This window comes from Chlamydotis macqueenii, chromosome 10 (genome assembly GCF_036417535.1).
Source record: "Chlamydotis macqueenii isolate bChlMac1 chromosome 10, bChlMac1.mat, whole genome shotgun sequence".
Classification (NCBI taxonomy): Eukaryota; Metazoa; Chordata; class Aves; order Otidiformes; family Otididae; genus Chlamydotis; species Chlamydotis macqueenii.
The window spans coordinates 16,115,749-16,136,551 of record NC_141565.1 but is presented as its reverse complement, the minus strand read 5'-3'; positions in this window follow the sequence as shown (position 1 = coordinate 16,136,551).

Genomic DNA, 20,803 nt, shown 5'->3' with positions numbered 1-20,803 from the left:
TTTATTTTTATGGGCATTTTTCAAGAGTGGCCTTGACTTTAAAATCGCTGTCAGTTCATTCGCCCTCTGGTTTGTGGCTTCCCTCCTGAGACTTGCAGTGAGGGTCATAATTAAATTGGCTGTAAGCCTTACAAGAGGCAGATGATGTGAGGAGATGACTCTGTAAGTCAGTATCCTTTCCAGGTCCTGCATCCTCTCTCCTCAAGGTATCAGCTAAGGTTGTGTGGAAGCAGGAAGCACGCTGTACAACGTATAAACCTGACTCTAAATGCTACTGCTTTCCTCTTCACCCGTATCTGCTGGGGGACTTCAGGGCAAAATCATTCAGGACACCTGTTCTGGTAGTTGTCTTGCCTTCTCAGAAGGGCCCTGGCTAAGCTGTGAGACAAGTGTATCTCATTGTGACTTTCTCATACAACCTATCCCCTCTATCTTTCCAACATTGCTTTTAGATCGGTTAAGACCCCTTCTTCAAGGCAAGGTAGATATCCAGTACAATGCTTTTTCAGTCAGAACAGAAAAATTGTAGTCTTCACAACCAGGCTGAGGTTCTTGCTGCCTCAGATCTGCTGATGCAACGGTCATATCTACCACACTGCCTTAGGATTGACAAATGGCAGGGAAATTGTAATGGCTACTTTGATTTGTGCCATGTTAATTTAGTAAACACAGTTTATGTAACTCTACCCAGGGCTGTGCTTAACAGGATGTGATCTAGGAATTCAATGTTTCTGTATCATAATGTGTTGGTACATTTGTTCTAATCCTTTTGTATTTAAGTATGAGATCTAGAAGACCTCACAACTTAAACTAAAAATTTCTGTGCCTCTTTGTTATTGAGACTGAAGAATTAAAGTTCACCAGTTTCTAAAAAAAAGTTGTAGAATTCACCTTGGCTGCACTGATGGGTCTGAAGCTGGGATCCGGTCTAGTCCTCTCCTTTCCAGTGTTTTGCAATAGAAGTAGATGCAGAACAGCCAACCCCTGAGGAAAAGGAAAGTCTGCTGTCACTCTAGCAAGATCTGAGAGACTCTGGGTCCTCCTACGAGCTCTTACTGGGTCCCTGAAGTTGGTTTATACTTCTAGAGAGATATCCGGCTGTGCTGCAAGAAGTGAATGGCTCTTTACCCTTAACAGTCCACGCAGATAAGGATTGCTTGCTGCCAGAGAACCTGTTTTTCAGAGTAATGAAGTAAAGCCAAAAGGGTCAGTGACAAGGGCTTGCCTTTCCTAGACAGGATTCATCCCAGGAGACGCGGTGCACAGTAGTCAGTCAACATGAATCTGGGGTACGACCTGGCCTGTGAGTACTATGGAGATTTTTTTTTTGTAGCCTCTAGCAATGGCTTTTAGGTGGACTCATTATATGTGGTTCAAGTAACTTAATGGTAAAATTTTAGTAGTGTGTGTGCATGCTATACCGTGGTTGGGAACGTGACCCGATTCTTACTAATGCACCGGGAGTTGAAGCCCTTCTAAACGTGCCTTGCATATGTCTTTAAAAGAATTAAAATGCAGGACTGAATTATCCCATGGAGAATATGTCTCTGCTCAGAAAACAAATTAGGATGCAATGTTACATATCCTGTAGATCTTACCTATGTTGGTTTTGTGCCTCTGGTGATAAGCCTGTTTGGTTATGGGTAGCTTTATGCACAAATCTCAGTACACGTGCCAGCAGAGTCATGCACTTCTGTTGTTGCAGTTGCTGGGTTGTGCTGATACAAATTTAAGCAGGATTTGTCCACGTAAAAAAGGAAAAGTTTGTGTATCTAATAAAATTCCACCTTATTTTATATTCCTGTTCAGCTCTAGTGATTTCAGCACAGATATAACTAACATCAGGCTTCTCTTTGCCGTGGGGCTTTGCGGGAGGCTTCGGCAAAGCGAGGCTTGCTGCTACTCGCTGCACGGTTTCTGTCACTGGGAAAAGTTGTTATACTCACACAGGGAAAGGCATTCAGGTAGAAGGTGGCTTTTTGTTTGCAGTGACTTTTAAAGCAGCACAGTTGGCAGAATTAAATTTCCCCATTAATGGCACACGAACATGGAGCTGCTGAAAGCAGCTGAAGAACCAGGAGAGCTGGGAAATCTGCAGCCCGTTGGCTGCGCTAACGACACGGAGAAACGTCTGCACTGCCGGTCTCAGTTCTGCTGGTTACGCTTAATTATTTAGAGGAGAGCGAGCATTCGAGCCCATATTTTCTACTTGCTCGGAGAGTAGATGCATTAACATTTTCCTGGTGATTTGTACAGATAAGGCAGTGATTCCAAGTGTGCTTCATGATGCAAGATAGGCTTTTGGAGACTTTCAGATACTTAAGCGAAGAACACAAAATGATCTTGCTATTTCATCAATCAGTGTAAAATCCTGCCTGTGATTAACGTCTCCAATAAAAGTAGTCTCTTGAACTGCCTGAAAAACTGTTTCAAGTGCAACATATTCGTGCATTAAAAAATAAAATACTGATCAGTGCAATGCAGTGCCAAAGTCATTTGTAGGTTTGATTACGGTGGAGATCAGACTGAGGTATAGTGCTGAACATAGGGACTACTTTTTTCCCCCAAGAAGGAAGCAAGCCTGTATTTTGCTGGTGTATTTGTAGCAATGGTGTATTTTCTTGGTTATAACAACCCATATTTATAGAATTTATGCAGTGGAAACTAAAACTATCAGTCACAGACTGAAACGCACATGATGAGTAATGAAATGCACGCATCATAAAGTACCATGATGTTCTATAACATTTTATTAAATGTTTCAATAATTTGTTTACAGATTCATATAATCTATTAGAAGGAAGGACCCTCAGGGTTTGTAATCCCAGGCTGGACACTTATTTTCTTTTTGCTTGGAACAAATATTTTGACTTTTTCATTGAGTTATTGTCTTCAAGAATCACTTTCTTCCTTCACACTAGTGTTATAAAGCCCACTGAGTCATAGTCTGTAAACTTAATTAAGGAACAAAGGTTCTACAAAAGACAGGTGTCAGGTACAACTGTTTATATGTTGTATATTTGAAAGACATGCACAGACAACAAAACCGCACTGAAGTGTCATCAATCACACAACTTTGCATGTCCCCCAGAATGCCACTTGGAGGTCAGTCTGTGTAGCTCCAGAAAAGCACTGACCTGACCAGGTTACAAATGCCGTCTGCTTCAAGTGAAACGCATGACAAGAAATATGATTGTGGTTAGAAATGACTGCATAAAAAATGAAAACTTCATACTCAACTGAACAAAATGCTGATAGTTTGGAAAAAGCAGCACAGGACGACAATGAAATGGTGGGTTTGAGCATCATGACAACAGTTTATCTCATTTGAATGCCTAGTTCAGAGCCTGATGACACCAGCAGTGCAATGCCATGAATGTATTTCCAACTTTGCTTACTGGTTTACAATAGTGTGCTGAATCTTAGATGAATAAAGAGCTTCAGCACCCCTTGGATTTGTTGACCTAATCAAGCACATGATTTGTTTTACAAAGAAAAAACAGATGAGGCTTTGTGTAACTGACTTTGATAATTGAATGTTGGAGGGAGTATTACTGGCTGGAGTGTCCCCCTGAGGTGTCAATGAGAGAAAGCACAATATATTTCATACAGACACTATGGTGAGAAATAACCATGGAAACGGTATCGTTTGAGCCTGCCAGGTGGTGAAAACAGGCTCTTTCCCCCAGTTTTCCATTATCACAGCTCCTGTGTGGTGGGAGGAAAGCAGGGCACCAGGCAGCAGGACAACTGTGGGGTGTGAAGGAGCTCCGCTCTGTGAAGCAACGAAAGTGCTCTGAGGCATTGCTCTTCCTTCTGCACTCCAGCTATAGTCTGGGCCATGCCCAGAGGATCACGGCTGTTTTTCCAGCAGCAGAGAGAGGATGTGTGGTCGCATGGCTCAGGGATGCTCGGTACTACCTCTGTGCTCTCCAATCTTACAAAGATGGCTTATCCGAAACCTGTGGGACCAGGGGCTAGAGGGACAAAGAAACTCATTTGAATGTCTTGGGCACTATCAGGTGAGCAAGGGGGACTCCATTCCTTGTTTGCACAGTCCTGCTACTAAAGTGTGCTAATAAAACCTGAGGATCTCCTAACCTGTCTGCTGTCAAAAGAGCTCTTATCCTCCTCATTAGAGCAATGCAGTGAAACCTGCAAGCAATTATCGAAGTGCGAAGGGTGATGAAAATTAGTTCCACTGGGGATTTGCCTTCAAACTTTTGTTTTCCCCACCAAGGGAGGAGAAGAATGGATCACAGAAGAACAAGGTATTAATTTCGTAGAAAAGAAACAATTCAAAATAATATAACGAAGCATAGCTCTCCCTAGACATAGGGCAGCTGACTAGTTCAATGGGAGATAGCAGGGACATATATAAGACTGAAGATATCCAAGTCATGAAGACATGATAGCTGAAGAATAGGAGGATATTTAAGAGGAAGGACACCAAAGTTGCATGGAAATGTCTTCAGGAGGGCATATAATTCAAAAGAAGAAAGCCTAAATTAGATTAATTATAGAACCATTCAGGTCTCAGTCAAGATATCAAGAGCAGACACTAGTGAGGTGACTCATGATGCCACCACTGCAATAGGAATCATCTAGCCAAGAGGAAGAGTTCTGCTGCTCACCCAAGCTCTTTTCTAAGCAACAAATTTAGTGGAATTTGGTTGTAGTTGCTTGTTTACCAGGTTACAGTAGCTAATCATGTTTGAGTATGGGAAAAGGATGGTATTAGCTACAGGGTCTACTTCCTCCCTCCCAATCTTTCATGCACACATAACTTTCTCCTACATTCAGAAGGTAAAGTCTTTAGAAGGCTTTCTCCTAATATCCATAGACTCATTGGGCCCCTCTGTATCATTTAAGAGCTTGTCTCGTGGAAGGCAGTTTAGCATATGCAGTGTTAAGCCACAGAGTCCAGCTCAAGTAGCAATGTTCCACTACGTTTATTCCAAGATAGTAGCTTCAAGTGCTTTAAAAAGGCAAGTTTGTAAATAAAGGGACCTGGGAAAAGTCTATAGGGACAGAAGGCAGAAAGGCATTTAGGAAAAGAGAAGAACTTTTAAAGGAAGATCTCAATTTCTCTGTTTAGATGAAGCCAAAATTTCAAGAGGGGATTGATCATGAGTTGTTTTGGCTTCTATTTTATTTCTGATTAATCCATTCCTTGATAATGCTGTCCAGAAAAAAAAAATATTTAAATTTTTTGAGTGGTATTACAAAATAAACATTTCAACTTGATTTGAAGGAGTTAAATAATGTGGTCACACTTGAAGACCCTATATTAAAGTGCTGACAGATGTCCAGGTCCACTTTCCTCCATAATTAAAGCACTACTTGAATCAAAAACTGAAAAGTTGTTGCCAGATCTCTTCTTTCAGCCTTCTTTCATTACATTTGAGGTTCAGGTTTTGTCTAAACCTTGGCAGAAACTTGATAACCACAGTTAAATCCAGACTATATTTGGCAAATAGAAACTAGCACGGCCTGGCACTTGTGGCCAAGTGCCTGTTGGAGTTTTATGACTCTGCAATGGAGTCTTCAGTCATCAGTTGTGGTGTTCTTTGAAAATTAACTTCTTTCCCCCTTTCATCCCCAGAATTAGCATGCTTATAATGTAAAATTCAAATATTTCTTTTTCTGTTACAATATTGCACCAAAAGCTTTCAACACAAATATTTTATTTCATCTGGTTCTCACTCAAAAGTGTGAACTTCTTGCTATATTTGCTGCGAAACAGCAGTTTTGATGTAAAATCTCAATTGTTTTGTTGTGAGTGCTCATTCTAACAACTTGACCAAGCCAATATGCTTTGTTCATGTCCACGTTTCACAAGATCACACAGAAATAAATCCATCTTCTCTACAGTGATTAGAATCTATCACATTTTTTTTCTTCTGTATGACCTTGTAGCAAGGTCTTACCAGCCAAAGCTATGTTGTTTTATGCCTGTTAACTTACATGAAATACCTGACTGAGGTCTATTGACCCTCGCCTCCTGTTCCAGCTCTGTCAGGAGCAGGACTTCCATTTATTTGGAGTGCTCCTAGCAGTAGGAAAAGGTGGGGCTGAGGAACTGTTTCTAAGCAGTTACTCTGCTGTGTATAAAATTAGCTGCTATGCACTAAATTTTTGCAATGAATGAAAGATATTTGCCGTGCTTCTTTCTGCAAGTGTGGATTAGGTACCTAATATGTCCTCTGTTCCCTGGGGGATGCAGATGACATGACATCCCTGGAAGGTAAGGTAATACTCAGTGAAGTCAGATAGAAAACTTGTTCTCTCTGCTGATCAGAAGGGCATCTGAGTTGATTTGTTAGTGCTACATACACTAAGGACACAAAATACAGGTAGAGTAGTGTGGCAGGGTAGGAAAAACATCTGAGAACAAGTCTAGTCTTTTCCACTGATCTGAAAAAAAAAAAAAAAATTCAGGGCAGGTATTTGTGAACAGTTTGAGAGTACACAACTCTCAAATCTTCACAGCTGCGATGGACTGGACGTCCTTGCCATGATGTTGGGATGTGGGATTTGTACAGTATGTGTTTATCTCCATGTAACCTGCTATTAAGACTGAAGGGAGTCTCTCCTCTTCTGAGATGAAATTTTCCTTCATCTATTTCAAAAGGCTTAAGTACAACGTAGGGCCAGGTTGAATGCTGTATCCTGAGGTGAACTGTGCTTGTAAGAAATGCCCTGTAATTGTACCCAGCCCACACTGGTTATTGTTCTGTAGCAGTCATGTGTGTTAATATTTTGGTTTAGCTGGGTAAGTGCTGTAAGATCGATAAAAAATTGGCAATCACACACACATAAGGAGAGAAAAGAGCAGTGATTTAGCTGTTTTGAAAATACGATTTGCTTGATGTCGGATATGCATCTGCTACCTTCGTAAGAGAACTAACTATTTCTGCTAGAAATTGTTGTGTTATGTAGTTATTTCTAATGCCTGCCCATTCTTGGTGCCCTTAAAGAGAAGGGACGTAGTCTCTTCTTCCTTTTCATCCATTAAAACCTTGCTTCCAATTGTGGAAGGGTGGTTAAATCATGAGCAAGCTGAGGCTACTCCAATGTAATATCAACCTAAAGGCCAAATATCTACAAGAATATGTATTTACAAGAGCAAATATTTACCACAAACCCATCCACAGGAATCCTAATAAACAAGACTGTATCTAAAATCTCTGATTTCTGACTGTAAAGGGGAAAAAACCCAACTGTGGGTCAATTGAAATGCAAAAGAAATGTGGACTTATGCATAGTATTAAGCAGAAACAAATGTCTGGCTTTGTCCGCAGAGCAGCGCAGATGCCCGCTTGAGGTAAGGGGGATTTCCAGCCCGATGGGGCTGACGGCATGTGGTTGGGATGTGTGCCTTGGAAAGGGGGCAGTGCTGACGTCTGGAGCCCACAAATGGGATCCAGACTGGGGGGAGAACTGAGTCTGAATGAGTTTTGATGCCTCAATATTTGAGGTTATGGAGTGGTGCTGGTAGAGAGCGCCTGCAGGCAGCTGTGCAAGAAGCTGTTGTGTTGAAGCAATTAAACAAAAAACTTAGTGTTTATTCCTAATGTTTCAGTTAGACTTTATCTCATATTGTTAAGTTTGAAATACTTTAATGCTACTTCATGTTCTGATGTTGTTTTAAACTTAAAGAAAAACACAGATACTTGATAGCAGTGCATTACCTAAATTTACTCATGTTAGACATTTTACATTTGCTTCTCTGCAGCTTTATTTTTAGTTAGTTCCTACTGAGAGTGAATAAACAGCCCCCAGCTTTCTACATAGCTTATCTTGGGCATATTTTTTTTTCTCTACTACTTATAATAACTCCTAAGTAATGCTGTTAGGTACTACAGAAAATAAATAGCGCATGTTTAATTTTAGAGGAATGACATTGATATGACAACATAAATACAAAGCAGCAGGAAAAAAATGTCTATGGAGTTGCTAGAGGAAGTATTGGGAAACTGGAGTGCCTTGTCTTCTTAAAAATTACTATCTTTCTCTGTACAGACCTCCTGACATGCATGGAGCAGCCTCAGCTTGAAATGTAGCGTCAGGGTTTTCCAGCCTTTTTCTTTCTGTGAGCATTGCTTTTGTTACTCGTACATCACATTTTTTTTGCTTGGCACTGTGTGGTTTTTATACTGCCACTAATGCTTTGTGGGTGTCTGTTCTCAGCATTCTCAGCACTTCTTTTTATGACCTTTTTCTTTTTTCTATTAACTTACATCTTAAAAACTTTAATTTTTGAGGTCAAAGTGATTTTACTGGTCACTTTATAGGAATTCATGAAGAAGTTAAACAAGAAATTTGTTCCCCAATGTTGTGATTATGTTGTCCTTATTTGAAAGCTTTTACAATTTTCTGGATGACATTGGTCTGAGTTTGTTTTACAGATGACTCAGGGCTTTGCTGTAAAACTTGTAAGCTATCTAATCAGGTTTGTTCAAACTGTTCTTCTGGAACAAACTGGAGCCACTTGGCCTTTGGGAGGTTGTGCTTGTGAAGTGATTTATGTTTTTAGTTTTAAGTCTTCAGATTAACAAAGCAACTGAATGTGTGCTGAACTTCAGTAAATGTGGAAATAGTTTTTGGGGTGTTTTACTATGTGCTACAGTACTGCAATGATAAGCTGCTAGAGTCTGCTGTAAGCAATGGCAAGGAAGAATTGTTTCCATAGTGGGATTCATCATTTTTTATAAACCCACACGTGTCAGATTTCTCTCTCTCTGCAGTGCCTGACTGGAGCAGGGGCACAGACTGCCATTTTACACTAAATGCCTCGCTTTTAGGTGGCTGAAGGTGTGTGTGGCAGGGGGGACGACTCATCTCTGGCTCTGCTACTCCTGTGTGGGAGAAAGATTTCAACTGCGAAGGAAGAATGCCGCTCAGCAGGATTAAGGGTAGCATTAGGGCCTGAAGTGTCTTCTGGACTGATTATTGAAAGCCACAGGGATAAACCTCTGGCGATTTTAATGAGATAACGTTCTCCTTTTAAGACCTGCTAGCTCCAGCTGAGCTTACTGAGGTCACCTTCCAGCTAGAAGATCTGTCTGTGGAAGGAAAATGGTGGCCTGAAGTGAAAGGAAAAGACTATTCCCTTGAATATATGTGCAATAAGTAGGACTCTGGGAGCCCTGTAAGTGCCTCCAAACTTTCGGCTGTGCAGCTGATAGTAGAAGTGGAGCTAAGCTCTGCTTGGGGCAGGCAGGCATTTGAGAGGTAAATCAGTATTTAACAATGATGAAAATTGAATGCCAGTGCCCCTCCCTTTCTTCTGCCACAGCATGATGTAGTCTACATGTAGTCTGCTCTTTCTGTGATTTAAAATCAGCTTCCTCTGCCTCCCCTCACTCCCCTCTGCTGTCAGCGGTGGCATTTTCCAGATCTATTCCCAGGACTTAACTCACATTCTCAGCCTGAGCGGTGCTGCCTCTCGGGCTTGCGTTAAAGCGTCTGCCCCAGATGGCAGATGATATACAGTAGTCTCCTTTATTTACAGGAATGTCTCTTTAATGAGAAATGCCCGCTAGAATTTTCCCTGAAGAGTAGTCCAGCTGCTATACTTGCATGTCCCGTTTGCCGGTATACCCATGGAAAGGGCGTATGGATTTCACTGCCCTGAGTGAAAAACGTTCCTGGTGAACGTAAATTTTCATCTGAAGTTCCTATGTATATTGGGATCTATGGTCTTTTTGTGTGGTTTGGAGTGCTGGTCTGCTCTTTGCCTCTGAAAGAGGGTTTTGATTTATGGCAGTTCTCTGGGAAAAATAGAAATACATGATTTATAATGGTATTCAGCCAACAACAATGATTTCCCAAGTTCTCATTTAAAAAAATAATAAAATAAACAAAAAAAAAAAACCCTCCGAAAATGTGCAGGGGGAGGCTCAAGCTGTCTGGCAGATTCAAGGCCATCTCTACAACGCCCAAAACCTTAAGCTGTGGGTGCTTATGGGAAGATCTGGAAGAGAGATGGATTTGTTCTGCTAAATTTGACAGCGGCACCCCATAACCACTACAAGACCCCCTGGGAGAACCTGCAATGCCTTACGCACCCTCCTAAAGGGTCTGAGCAGGCTGTGGAGTTTGCCCCCACCTTGTCCTTACCACCAACCACCTGTGAAATTCAGACCTGGATCACAACATCTATGCCCTGAGCAGTGGTTTTGGTCTAGCCTTTGCCTGTGGAAGCCACTGTTCTTGCTTAGGTCAGACAAAACCCTCAGCAGAAGAGCTGGCACATAACCCCTGAGCACTCTGAACATCTTGTGTGCCCTGCATGCTCTTGCGGCTGTGAGTTCAGGATGCATCTCCTCCTGCGTTTGGATAAAACCAGATGTTTTCTTATTTCCATGAGCGTTCTGGGCATAGCTTTATTTCTGACTGCCAGATCTAATGGTTTGGGGCTTCTGGACACTGCTTGTGGTTGGGAAGAGCTGTTGCACATTGATATTTTGTTGTTGTTCAGTAGTTTTTTTCATCTTGCATTTCTGATAAGATCTCTCTCTCTCTCTCTTTCCACTGACTCCACTTCCCTTCCCTGGTGTGTGAGTTGGTGTCAGAATGGAAACCTATGGGTGTCCCTTACTCTGTCTCCCGCCCACTTGGTTGGTGCTAACGCCTTGTCTGAGAGAAACAGGGGTGAATAAATATCTCCCTAATAAAGGGTAAAAAAGATTTTACTCTCCCTGGTGCCAAGGGGTGTGCTTGCAACAGCAGCAGGCGGTCGCTGTCTGAATGTCTGCCAGCACCTCCCTAGCCCTGTGTTTCCTAGGGGGGAGCTTTTGGCTTCAGTGATGTATTACTTGCAAAGATAGAGAATTGTGGCCTTTTCTCTACTGCCTAGGCGTAGCAAGTTTCTCTTGTTAAGAATATTTCATTTAGACTGTATTCCTACATGCTGTAAACTGCTTCTGTCATAACAGTGTCCAGATGTGTCTTTAAAATTGTCTTTATCCATTGGTTTTGATAACCTTCCTTGGCAGCTTACCCTGTGTGCAGAACACTGTATGCATTATCATAAGGAGTTCTGCTTGAATGCCTGACTCTCTCCTGGTGTTTTCATCTTTTTTTTTTTTTAGTGAGAGGCTCAATAACTACGAAACACCAACTTATTTCATGTTGGCCAGGGCTTTAGATTTATAGTTCTTTGGTCAGAGACCACGCAAGTTAAAATGAAACCCAGTTGTTTTGCCTTATCTCATGGGTGAAACACTGTCTGCAGGAGCTGAATTCATCCTCTTGTTTCTCCTGGTTTAGCTGTTCGTTATTCCCCCTGCCTTTTCTATTCAATGCATCCCAGCCTCTCGCACAGCAAAGCTCTTCTTTCCCATGCTTTGATTGAAACTTCCTCCCGTTTCAGCTGTGCTTTACCAAGAGTACTTTGTTCTTAGCAGTAAAGGAAAGACGCAGCTCCTCCACACTGGCTCGCGAAGCCCATGCTGAGAATTCTTGTTTTCATACAATAACAGCCTTCCTAAGGAAGGCAGTGGGATCGGCACACAGACGTCATCTGCGCTGTGTAAGGCAATGGCATCACTGGGGCTGGTGTGATGTCCTTTGTTAATGCACCCTCTGGATCTATTTGCATTCATACGTACAGTGGGAAATTGTAAGGACTTCATGAGAGCTATAACCAATGCAGCTTCTCAGGAGGGGATTCCTGGGGGCCTATGTTGTTTCAAATTTGAGAGTTTTGCATCTTTTTCTTTTTTTTTTTTTTGCAAATACTTTGCATCAGCCTTGCATTTTTATTTTTTATCCTATTTCTATTTAGAAGGCGTATTTTGGATTCTTAGCAGGATTTTTCTTTATGGTACTCTAATGTCACAGCCACATATAAAGCAAATGTTTAATCTTCAGTTTTAAAATTATCAGCAAACTTTGTCTGATATTTTACTTTCCTTTCCTCCTAATGATGTACAAATACCTGTAAAAAAAAGGATTTTTTCCTTATCTTTCTCTTACAGAATCTTTTATCAATGTTTGCTACTGCTTCTGACTGCTTGTTGCATCCTATACGTGACTGTTTTATATCGACATATTTGAGTGACTTGGGTGCTGGCATCCCTCTGTTAGTGACAGAGCTGGACCATAATCTGTCTCAGTAATGACACATATTAGTTCCAGAGGAGTCCTTAAGTTGGGCAACATCAGCATCTTCCTGCCACCTCACATCTGTGGCTTGCAGTAGTACCAAGAGGAGCTGGGTTCAGCAAACCACATCTACTTCATCCTTGCATATACAGAGACACGTGGTTTCTGGATACGCTTGTTGTGTCTCATTTTGCTTCTCTGATTAAACCTTCTTCTTGTAAACCTATTTCTGATGCAAGGGCTACCTTCTGCATGTGTTCTTGAATATTTTTCCATCATTAATTTTTAGTTTTATCCAATACGAGACCTATCACAGAAAATTCAAAGCCTAGAGATGTAAAATAAGTGAATGTGAATATTTCAATAGTGACTCAAAGCATAAATCTCTGCGTTCAGATCTGTTTTTTCATCTCTGACAAGAAAAGATGACATTAAAGGAAAAGAGTAGGTAGGAGTAGAATTAAGGAGTCACAGTTCTTGATTGCTTAATACATGGAAGATAAGGATTTCAGATATTCCCAGATTTCATTGTTCTCCAGTCCATCATTTTCCATCAGAAATGAATCAGCATCCTGTCAATGATGCAGTCTTTTTCCACCATTGCAAGAATTGCATCTGAGTTAATCTGAATTAGTATGGTGCTGACTACGCTGGTAGCAATGTTTGTCACATCAGTAGAGAAAAACAGAAAGTGCTCCAGGTTAGACCAAGGCTTGGCTGGAAACCTCTTCAGTGCTGCCTGCCCCTGCCTTTTGCTGTCTTGAGAGCAACTGACCCTTAGGGTGAGTCCTCCGAGCACTGTTAATGCCAGTTCTGTAATGCAGAAAAATGCTGACCACCTCACTAGAGACAGCACTATAATGCTAGCCACTCTGTTGAGCGACGTTCTGCCCACGGCAGCATTGGGCATGCGAGAGCCCTGATAGCCCCTTGGGTTCTAATTCAAATACTCCCAGAGGCCTTTCTTCCCTGGTTTGGACAGCCTTTCCACATTTCCAGACAGAAGCAAAACATGGTATTTTTTTGCCTCCTTGGCGTGCCTCTCGGAAACCTCTCTTATCAGTTCTTGAAAGCATTTTGGCTTTTTTCTCTAAGTATGCTGGCAATAAAGCTGGTCTGACATGTGTGTGCAGTCAGGACAGACCTTTCAACAGGGCTTGGGAGCTGCTGCTCACACTGCTGAGTGCTCCAGGGTGAGCAACTGATGTGCAACCATGCCCCACCACCCACCCTAACAGCTGGGTGCTCCCCAGGGCTCTCCACATCTTCCTGCCTGCTATGAACCGACAGCACCTTGCACATGGCCATGGAGCCATCCACCTTTCTTCCTCTTCCAAGGCAAAGGGCTCGGGTTCTTATTGAATATTTGCTTTAGTTTTAATTCCTTTTCAAAGCTTCTTCAGAAAGTTGATTTGCTTTTTTGCCACACAAACTAATTCCCAGGATCCTCTCATAGCTGTACCAGCCAGTAACAACCTCTCTCCTGTTTCGCAGCACCTCCCTTCTTATTTGGTGCCAGGCTGGTTTCTAGTGGACTTTGTGTGATGCAGTTATTTCTCACTGCAAGCAAGCAAGGATCAAGCATATTTAGTCTGTTTCTACCTGTATGACCCTCCCATGCCTCTGCTATGCCTCACCATCTCTCTGCCCATCCTTTTCCCTGGTCTCCTCCTTTAGCTAATTTGAGGCTAAGACTTGCAACCATTCACACTCAAGAAATGAATCTCAGAAAGGATGCGCCGGACTCACAGCATCCGAACAGTTGCTGTATTGCCTCTGCCTCTAAGCAACATTTTCCCTCCCTCTCCATGTCTGTCTTCTCTACTGAGACTGCAGGGCAGAGATTGTCTTTCTTTTCAGGGAGGATCATGATTTCAGCTGAGTCCTACAGGCTTCTGTGTAATATGGAGTAATATTTCCTTTAATTTAATTAACTATTTGTGTTCTCTGGGTGCATTGCATTCTGATCCGGAGATTTCATGTTGCTAGGCAAGTTCCTTTTGCCGACTGACCCAATGGTGCTGAAGAGGCATCCCTAACCTTTTAAGAGGGGTAGTTCAGGCAACGTTGAAGAGTGTGTCATGATGTGCAGCATATCCCTTCTACGGTAAAGCCAGATAATTTATACCCCTATAGAATGTTCTCTATGAGGGTCTGTGTGCTTTTAAGGGGAGCTTTATGAAACCACTCAGGTTTTATAGAATTGTATGGGTGTTGTCCGTGTTTAAAATTTTATTGGTCATCTTCATTGTGACAGAAAACTGAGTTTCCCTTTTATTAGTCTATAATGGTGGCTGGTATATGTCACACCACTCACAGTAAAAAAAAATAAAACAAAGTCTACTTTAAAGATGGAAACTGCTGTATTTCATATTTCCACTGCCCCAAGGAAATACCTTAAAATTGTTTTACTGTTTCTGAAAGAAAAATGTTCTGTCTGGATTTGGAACTGGAGTGGAGCGTTGTATCCCTATTTCACATTAAAGTGGCTAAACTGTAAAGAAGAGCTGCTTCTATGCTTATCACAAATCTGTGGCAGAGAGCCGTAGGATATAAAGTGCAGATGAATGTAGAGAAAGTCTCTCTCTGCTCTAATAAAAAGCGTGGAAAAAATTTTACTGGCTCTTGATCCATACAATGGCCTGCGGGCATACAAGGCAACAAGGGGCACCTCAAGGTAATTGATGCAGGCCAAAAGAGCACCCAGGGTGATGGTGGCATGTGAAGGCAGTCATGCCCCACATCCAAGAGATTGTGCCAAGTCCTCAGATCTGCAAACTGCAGCTCTGGAGGGCAACTTTTATTTCTCCCTCACGTTCAGATTCCCTCTTTCACCTTGGACCTCGCTCTGGCTTGTGCTGAAGTTGAGAGCAAAGCCCTGCCTAAAGGTCATGGAGTAGATTTGGTCCTTTACCTCCCCAGTCAGCAGCTCCAACGTTGAAAGAAAGAGGGGGTTTCTCCCCATCTCACCCTTCTTCCTAGAGAGCAGCAAGCACTCTGGTATCCAGACAGATTTGTGTTTTCTGTATCTGTACGATGTTTAACACATTAGCTCTGCATCCCAGCTGGGACTTTGAGGTGTTACTGTGATATAATCATAATCTTTGCAGGCAAATGGGGAAAGGATTCGGGGCTCAGTAGACCTTTTCTCTTGGATTTGGCCACCGGTGTCTACCTGCGTGTGTTCTGTTGCTGTAATTTTGTCTGAGCTCATAGCAAGTGCCCACTGCTTACTTTTGGGATTCATTGAGCACATCATTAAATTACTTCTGCAGGTTAATTGAAGAAGCTATGGAAGTTCAGGCATTAGGATGAGCCGAGTACTAATCCCCTCTGTGTATTTTGAAAGCCCATCTTAAAAATCAATAAGTATGCAGCTATTCTCCCCTTTTAAATAAACACTGCTATAAAGGGCCCAGTCCTTGCTGGTATAGACAGTGCTTCTCAGGCTGTTCTATGAAAGCATCTTTTGGAGGAGGACTCAGAAGGGTAAACCATAAATCCAAAGAAAAGCACTTCTATAGAGCAAGTCAGATTAAAATCAAGCAGGTTGTGGAGGAAATTATGCCTGGTTTTGTGTACTTTATTTAATCCATTTTAGGTTTGCATCACTAATTAATCTTTTTATGGTTCCCATTACTGCATACAAGTACATGTTTGTAACTTGATAGTTTGTCCTAACTGCTAGCATATCCTTGTAAAATAAGTAAGTAGTCATTTCTGCTTGCAGTTGTTTTCTGTGCATTTCCAATCTTTCAATGACTTTACATGAAATGTGGAGTAGCTCTGGTGGGAGGCAGGATGCTCTACGTGATTAGCAATAACGCTGTCAAGAGCAATAGCTGGAGCTGCTGGTCACTCGCAGGTTGTGATCTGGTAGCTTCCTTGAGAAAAGTACTTGCTTTTAGAAATGTTAACTCTTTAAAAACACTCCTATCTGATGACCAGTATTTGCAAGAGAGTAGGTGTAAGCTTTGTACGTATACCAGGGCAGGAGATGTGTGATGGTTTTCACCATGGATAGAGATATCATGGTGCAAGTCTCCCAGCTACAGGAGTGAGTGAGTTACATGTGGAAATGTCAGAACTGACTCTCCTCCTGGATGTTGCTATGACAAAATCCATTCCCTGGCAGGCAAGTATTTGCACAGCCCTGGAAGGACCCAGGGTTGGACAAAGTGCTTTAAAGCTGAGCAGTTTGCTGTGAAAACAAAACCATTTGGAGGTCTCGCTTCAGGTCCAAATCTATTGGGTGACTCTTCTTCCACTCCCAGCTGTGGCTTCTGGAGCAAAGTTCAGTACGGGACTTGGTCCTTAGGCACTGGAATAATCCAGCTTCCAAAGGTAAAGGCATCAATGAATAAAGCATCACTTAAAGCCTGCTTGTGGGGGCCTGCCTCCATCCTAGCAGATGAATGAGACTGTGGCTGGCAGATTGTCGGGTTAAAACACCGACGCCCAATATTTTATCAACAGGGAAGGAATGAGATTGATGCACAAGCTGGCCTGGGTAATCTGAATGCAGAGGATGTGTTTAACTGGGCAGAAAAAAAGGAGGCTTCCATATTTCTGACAGGATCTTAAAGAGGTTTTGCAGGTCCTAGGGAATCACTGATATCTAGCTGGAGAGAAGCTGAATTGCTGCTGTGCAAAGGGAGGCCCTCACACCGCCAGTGGTGTGCAGTACACTGCCTCCAAAGAAAGAATGAAAAGGGGGAAACAAAGCCCATGGGTGAGATGCATGACAAATTAAACCTCTGGATAACCTCGGGTCGGTAAATCACTTGCCCCAAACACTAATACTTTTTTCCTCAATGTGCTGTAAAAGCAGGACTTTACACCCTCTGTATTTGAAGCTGAAGCCTTACTTAAGTGCATGAAATAGCAGATTTTGGGAAAACTCTGCAGGGCCACTATGTCCCACAGGCTGTACTTTCATGTGGTATTCCAGTCAAAACATCACGTGGTTGGGGTGAAATTGGGGAAATGCCTTTGATAGGGCATTTGGGGTACACCAAAAGCCAGGCGTGTGTTTTATGCTTAACTTGAGTCTTAACTAGAAAACCAAACCAAGCTCCATCCTCTAGGGACCAGCCTCAGTTCTGCACATTTGTGATGGGCTGGGACCTTTCTGTGCAAGGTAAGGTCTCTTTTCAGACCCTTGTACATGGTAAAATGATTTCGTTATAAAAAACACTCATTAGTTACTAAATAGCTGAGATAACTATTGCTATAGAGTGGTTACAGGTAATACAATGTTCCAAATTAAATTATATATATGCTGGAATTCAGCCAGAAAGAGCACTTTGTGCAACCTTTCCTCTGGCTCCACGTGCTTGCCCTCGCTGCTTAGAATAGCAGAGACCCAAACCCCGGTGCAGCCCACGTGTTCAGACAGATTTGTTTCTTTGTGCTTCCTTTGGTAGGCAGGGCAGAAATGTCTGATTTTTCAGGCACATGAAGGAATTTGGTGCCTTTGTTGATGCTGTTTTCTTAGCGGACTTAAAACAGGGTGGCTTCTTGGAATCAAATTAGTTAAAATTACTTTGGGGGGATTTTTTCTTTTTCTTTTGGACTAAAATGCTTCATAAAAGTCTGTCTTTGTGCGATGGATTTTGTTCTTTTATGTGTCTCTCTGGTGTTACTTTATTTACTATTTGTATTGCAATAATGTTGAGGACCAGGATCTTGTTATGCCTAGAACAAATGCAATTTAAAAAAAAAAAGCCCTCAACAAACTAATTCTGTATTTTTCTCTTAGTAAGGCACCACAATGCAAGCAGACTTTAAGAGACTTTGTCTGCCTCCCCTATCTTTCTCACAGTGGCTGCTCAAAACAGTCTCACATTTGAGTTCTGCTGTGTTGCTGTTCAACATCTTTGTCGGCAACATGGACAGTGGGATAGAGTGCACCCTCAGCAAGTTCGCCGACAACACCAAGCTGTGTGGTGCCGTCGACACACTGGAAGGGAGGGATGCCATCCAGAGGGACCTTGACAGGCTGGAGAGGTGGGCCCGTGCCAACCTCATGGAGCTCAACCAGGCCAAGTGCAAGGTCCTGCACCTGGGTCATGGCAATCCCAGGCACAAATACAGGCTGGGCGGGGAATGGATTGAGAGCAGCCCTGAGGAGAAGGACTTGGGAGTGCTGGTGGATGAGAAGCTTAACATGAGCAGGCAATGCGCCCTTGCGGCCCAGAAGGCCAACCGCATCCTGGGCTGCATCAAGAGGAGCGTGGCCAGCAGGTCGAGGGAGGTGATTCTCCCCCTTTACTCTGCCCTGGTGAGACCCCACCTGGAGTACTGTGTCCAGTTCTGGAGCCCCCAACACAAGAAGGACATGGACCAGTTGGAGTGAGTCCAGAGGAGGCCACGAAGATGATAAAAGGGCTGGAGCACCTCTCTCATGAGGACAGGCTGAGAGAGTTGGGGCTGTTCAGCCTGGAGAAGAGGAGGCTCCGGGGAGACTTGATAGCGGTCTTCCAGTACCTCAAGGGGGCCTACAAGAAAGATGGGGAAAGGCTGTTTAGTAGGGCCTCTTGCAATAGGATGAGAGGTAATGGTTTTAAAATAGAGGGGGGTAGATTTAGATTAGAAATTAGGAAAAAATTTTTTTACGATGCGAGCTATAAAACACTGGAACAGGTTGCCCAGAAAGGTGGTGGAGGCCCCATCCCTGGAAGCGTTCAAGGCCAGGCTGGATGAGGCTCTGAGCAACCTGATCTAGTTGGGGATGTCCCTGCTCCTTGCAGGGGGGTTGGACTAGATGACCTTTGAAGGTCCCTTCCAACCCTAACCATTCTATGATTCTAAAACACAGTTCTAGGTAATCCCATGCATTTCCCAAATGGTGCTGAATTTCAAATCCAGGTGCAAATTCTGGTAATGTCCTCTGTCCTTCAGGCTCTAGCAGAACCACTGGCTCCAGCCAATTGTAATCACATGTAACATAAAATGGTGCAAGTAGCTGTGTTATGTTAAAAGTGTTGTACCAATGCTTCCTGACCAAATGTTGAAATGTCGATGTGTTTGTGGCACAGGGATGCTGATAAAGGCTGGCTTGGAAGCAAAAGGATGGGGCAAGTAGACACAGTGTTGGGTTGCTGCCCCTGCACAAGCAACTGCTCCCAAGTTGGACCCATTGCAGGCAAGGGGAGTCAGGCAGAGAGACGTCCCTACGGTACCTCCAAGTATAATTGTGCTTTGGGGTTTGCTTTGTTTCAGAACTAAAGTATGACCGTAAACTGGATAAAGTGAACTTTCTCATGTTTTATCAGTAGGCATCCATGAAACTGTGGGGATGAGGCAGGTGGAGGAAAAATGAGAAAATACAGGGTGCTCTGTCTTAGAGGAGTTTGTGGCTTAGGAGTAAGTGAGAGTGCAGCCTGTTTTGGGGGTTTGCTTTCACTGGAGGCAGGGTCCCATCCTTGGGCTGCCCTGCCAGACTGTAAGCTGAGAGCTCGCGGTGGCTGTGGTCTGTGGGCACCCGAGCAGCGGCGGAGGGGCTGTGCCTGGAGAGACTCACAACCTTCAGCTCAGCTCTGAGGTTTGATCTCCTCTCTGCTGTGGGAGAAGCTTTGTCTGGTTTATTTTGCTCAGTCAGCACAGAAATGCGCACATCTATTTTTCCAGCCTGAGACCATTCTTGTCTTTAAGTCTTACTGAACAAATGAGATATTGTTCGCTAGTTCTGAGAGCTATTTGTTAGTTTAAATAAGAAAACCAAACTCCTTTCTCCCTTGTAGCAAAGAAAGTTAAATGAAGTAACAACTGGTTTAACACTATGTTGCTTAAAAGAAAATAATAATTCTAATAAATGTTTAACATTTTAACAAAGTTCAGTACACGCTCCAGTGGTACTGCATCTGTGTTTCCTCTGCTCTTTTTCTAAGCTTGGCATACAAAGTACCATTTAAATACCGTGGTGAAAAGGGCAAGCATCCGATTTAATGTCTTTGAAATTATTCTGGAATTAAATCCTGGGCAATATATCTCAGCCGAGCAGTGTTGCATGTAGCCGCATGAAGCTAACGAGTCATCAAAGGCAATGCCTTAAATCCCCGAGCATACAGTACACAGATCCTTTCTTTTTGCTGTCGTAACACAAATTACCAACCTTGATTCTAATTCAAACACAGGTAAAAGGAAGAAAAAAAATAAACAAAAGGAAAAAAGAGAGTAACTTTGCTGCTAATTGGAAAGAAATTTGAAACAACAGTTGGGGTTTCTTTCAATACCATTAATCACCTCTGCTGGAACATCCCTCACAACCCGGGCTGTTCTTGTCCTTGTTGCTATTTTCCATCTTTAACATGGTACAAGATGTACTTACTCTTTGTTGTGTTGTGTAAAGCCATTTCTCTCATGCTGTGGTGGCAGGGCTTAGAGTACAGCCCATTACAGCTCCCTCTGGTCTTGGTGGGGGCCGCTGGTTTTCCACCTTCATCTGGTGCCCTGCACTCACCAGTAAGGACGTGGCTGTGTGGGGGAGATGCTGATTCATCTTCTACGCTGGCCAGCACTGCAAGGCTGAGACCTCGAGGATATAATGCATTGAAAATAAGCCAGAACAGGAGGGTGCAAGATATCTGTGTACAGAGCCAAGACGTGTGCCAGCACTTCCTTCCCCTACCTTGTTTCCCCCAGGCAAAACGAATGTGTGCAACAGCTTCGGATCCACACTGGTTGC